This window comes from Etheostoma spectabile, chromosome 10 (assembly GCF_008692095.1).
Source record: "Etheostoma spectabile isolate EspeVRDwgs_2016 chromosome 10, UIUC_Espe_1.0, whole genome shotgun sequence".
NCBI lineage: Eukaryota > Metazoa > Chordata > Actinopteri > Perciformes > Percidae > Etheostoma > Etheostoma spectabile.
In genome coordinates, this window is record NC_045742.1 from 26,801,749 (window position 1) to 26,806,243 (window position 4,495).

At 40.9% G+C, this 4,495-nt stretch overlaps 1 long non-coding RNA gene across 1 annotated transcript in view; it reads right to left on the reverse strand.

Moving 5' to 3' along the window:
• LOC116697040 (uncharacterized) overlaps positions 1-4,495 on the reverse strand; it is a 17,236-nt gene that overhangs the window by 3,240 nt on the left and 9,501 nt on the right. Inside the window, exon 2 of the long non-coding RNA XR_004333902.1 lies at positions 2,000-2,002. This is a non-coding gene — a long non-coding RNA (uncharacterized LOC116697040). The remainder of the gene's footprint in view (positions 1-1,999; positions 2,003-4,495) is intronic.

Genomic DNA, 4,495 nt, shown 5'->3' on the forward strand with positions numbered 1-4,495 from the left:
CTGACTGACTGACTGACTGACTGACTGACTGACTTTTAGTCTCCAGTGTTGGTCAAGCTATCAAAACACTGATTCCTATACTTCCCATAATACAACGAGATACGTGTTTTAAAGGACCCTTACTGCTTGGTAAATACCACTCTTGCAGATGGTAGCTGGTTTTGACTTTTGGGTATAAAACTGTAGTCTCAATGCTGCACCTTGCGTAGAATTGACAAGCATACACATTTTGGGGCAAGAACCATATGTTACATATGTGTGTGGGTGTCTATATATACCAGCTTTTTTTCAAAGTTTAGGAAGAGCTTCTATCTTCACATACACGTATATACATGTATTAAGATTTTTATTATACTGTTATAGTTATTTATTATTAATGTATGGCTGTTTTTAATGCATACATTAAAGGAACTGCCGGATTACATTTAACTGATATTGTAACCCTAGGGTGCACTGGTAGATCACCCAGTACAGCGTGCGCCCCATATACAAACGCTCAGTCCTTGTCGCAGCGGCCGCGGGTTCAGTTCCGACCTGTGGCCCTTTTCCCCGTGTCATTCCCTCTCTCTCTCTCTCTCCCACATTCCTGTCTTAGTGTGGGCTATTAAAAAAGCCAAAAAATCTTAATTCCCCCCCCCCCTAAAGAAAGACTATTTTGTGGTATCAGTGGAGAATACCAAAAAGATGGATTCATATTGATGTGAAGGGAAATTGTTTTGATTTAAAACCAACAACATTGTGATTTAACAACCCTCGAAGAACTCTGTGACTTCCCCTTTTCTTCTTTTGCCTCCTTCCCAATCTCTCACCTTCCCTCTCTTCTTCTCTCCACCTGTCTCCTCTCTCTCTCTCTCTCTCTCTCTCTCTCTCTCTCTCTCTCCATCTATCGCTCTATCTCTCTTTTTTTCACTTCACTTCGTTAAGTGGGTGAGAGTGGGACGAGCGAGGAATCGACAATGGTGGCTGTGACTCAGGCAGCCAGCTGCTGCAGAGTTGTGACGGTAATGAGGACAGGGTCAGCGCATAGAGACGGACTGAGCGACACAGGCGCACATACAGGGACGGAGAAGAGGAGAGAGGGAGGGAAAGACAGAGACAGAGAGACTGAGGGAGAGGGAGAGAGAGGGAGAGAGATGGAAAAAGGGATGTGTCGACGAGGTAAAGCCGGGTTCATGCGGGGAGTTAACAGCGAGTGAGATGGGGAGAGTGCGAGGAAGGGAGCGAAGTGGAGAGAAACTACAGCATTAAAAGCCTCACGGGGTAACTGAGCTAAGCATCTTCTTCCCTCACACTGCAAGTGCATGTGGAACAGTACAAGTTGGACGTTCATATGAGGACACTAGTGCTGTCAAACGATTACAATATTTAATCACAATTAATCGCATTAATGTCATAGTTACCTCGCAATTAATCACACATTTGTGGCTATTCTAAATGTCCCTTTATTTCTTTTTGTCCACAACCATTCTTTTGGATGGTTGGGACTTTTGGACCAGATACAAGAAGTACTGGCGGTCCATCGTTGTGTTATAGGAGAAGGCTATCGGAGCTGAGAATACATTGGCAGTGGACTAAATGCACAGTGTAGGTTTCAGTTTGTCTCTGAATAATATCTTGCTTCTCAACAACCCAACAAATGAAAATCATAGTAGAAAATGGGAATCTATAGAATATATATAGTATATATATACGTAATTTATTTCCATCTTGCGGGGCAAGTGCTAACTGTTGGTTGCAAAATGAAGTATTTGGGTCACATCTTGACAGATCAAATGACAGATGATGAGGACATGTACAGGCGGAATCGCATGTTATAAATGCAGGCTAACATGCTTGCCAGGAAGTTCACCTGGTGTTCTGATACTGTTGAGATAAACCTATTTAAAGCATATTATACTGCTTTTTACACTGCCCCCCTTGTGGGTCAAGTACAAAAAGGCAAGCTTCAATAAGCTGCCTGTCGCTTATAATGATTGTTTGTCCATTTTACTCAGGAAACCTACTGTAGGTGGGGTAGTGCAAGTGAATTGTTCTGTCAAGCAGGAGTTTTTACTTTCTCCGCTTTACTGAGGAATTTGATGTATAAATGTATCTGTCGCTTGAATTATTCTTGTAACTCTGTCATTTCACATCTGAGTGACCTGAGGTTCCGTGCTTTGATACCAGTACCCCTTATAGGATTACTGGTATAGCTGTCTAATTTAATTGGTGTCTGTCTTGTGTATCTGTATCTTTGTTGTTGTTGTTGTATTTTATGGAACGTGAGTCTAATAATAAAGGCTATCAATAATACATATACAATGTAAAATGTAATTGAAATGAAATTGCTGAATGAGTAAACTGTATTGTAAACAGGCTTTTTTAAAAATATGATAAGAATTTAATGCATAATTATATACAGTGATGTAAACAGGATGTAAAACAGTAAGTAAAGCAGACGCTCAACAATTGGTAAGCAGGGTACGCGGTTGTTCACCGGCCCCGACCAATGATAGTGACACATATGTTCATATTTCATTCATTCATAAATAATAAATTATTTATTTTTTTGTCTCAAATCGACCAGCCATTTTTTTTGTCGGTAGGGTTTTTTTTTTTTTTTTTTTTTTTTTTTTTTTTGGCCTTCCTTGTGTTTGTGTTAGTTCTCTCCCCGGTCTTGTGTTGTTGGTGCTGTCTTGTGTTCCCCTGTGTGTCTACTTGTTCTGTTTCCTGTTTTATTTTGAAGTCTGTTTTTCGTCTCGTCTTGCCTTTAGTTTTACTTCCTGTGTCTTCCCGCTCTTGTGATTACCTGATGTTTTCCACCTGATTCCCTGCCCTCTTGTCACCTGCGTCTCGTTACCTCGTTACCTTGTGTATTTAGTGTCTGTGCTTCCCTTGTCTCTGGTCAGATCCGTTTGCCCAGTCTACGTGATCGGTTGTGTCGTGTTATCTTCGTCCTGTCTGCATATCTTCCCTGTGTTGTTTCCTTGTTTTTTGTATTGACTGCCCCTGGACCTGTTTTTTGGACTTTCCTCATGTTGGACTTTATGATTTTTTGTTTTTTCTGGATTTTGCCAGCGCCTGTTGCTCCCTGTGTTTTCCTTGGTCTTTGTTAATAAACTCCTGTTTACCCCCGCCTGCCTGCCTGCTGTCCTCATCTATGCATTTGGGTCCTATCCTCATCCCACCACATTATTATTATACCAACATTTACAGCGTCCTGAGCCTTTTTGTTAAGGTTCCTAGGAAATCTCAGTCCAGAGTAATGAAATAATAGTAATAATTATTATTCTCAAAACGTTTTTATTTTTAAAGTAAGTTACAAAAGAAAATCTCAATTTTTTTTTGCCGATTTCACTGTCTTCTGCAACTTTATTGTAACAAATTCACATCTTTTATTGCAAGTTTTCACAAAAGCTCCTTGCAAAGTCAGCAATCTAAAAAAAAAAGGCTGCGATATCCTGGAGGGAGTGCCCTGTTTTTTAATGTGTTATGTTGCACATTCACCTGCATTTTTTGTTGTTGTGGTGTGCGTAGGCTACTCCTGATTTTGTCAGTCATCTAATATGCTGTGTCTCTATGATCCTATCCTGTCCTATTCATGGTAGCTTACCCATGGACAGTGCGCCGTCATCATGTGCTGTAGTAGGGGGGCTCGCCTTGATAATCCTGCATAAGGGCCCGGTGTTGGCTCGTTACACCACTGAAGTAAAGTATAAAGATAATATAAATGACAGCATAAACGTGAAGTACTATAATGAACCGTCTTATGTTCACATTCTAAATGCATCAAGTCTAACTTTAACAGTGTGAAGGTTTTTGCTGACAACTACAGAACTAAGAATATCCCCAATGCAATTTATCATCAAAACCAACTAATCCCTCAGTTGTGAGCTGATTTGACTTTTAATTGTCATAGCTAATTAAAGAAGAATGTAACTTTACATGATGCATCGTTACAACGTATAAAGTAGTGACTCATTGCAGAAACAATATCAGCTCGCACATGGTTTGGCAGATTAGTATCTCTGACTGGTTTATTGGAGAAAAAGAGTAGCATTTCACACTGTGTTGCGCTGAGAAAAGCAGTAAAATGAAATGAGACAGTGGCGACATGGACTCCCACTATAGACACAGCGTTTAACATCTTCATGCATGGCAGCTCAATTACCTGAGTGTAATTGCAATAACTCCAATACCTTTGCAGTCATGCTTGACAGTTTCCAGACCAGGTCCTGTAATTGCAGGTTGATATATGCAACTGGAAATCAAAGGGGGCTAGCGCGTTAGTAGAGAGAACAGCTAGGCTATGACTTCCACGGCGGAGCGGTGAATCTCTAATGCAATAAAAGGACGGAGTTATTAGCCGAGTTGTGAATGGCAAATTGGTGTGAATGCCAAATCGTCAGGGTTAGTATTGAATTAGATGGAAAGGGAACAGGTAGGTGGGGGCTCGGGACAATGGCTGGTGTTCAGCTGTGTCAGAGCAGGCTGGGTGTCATTGTAATGGGTGTGG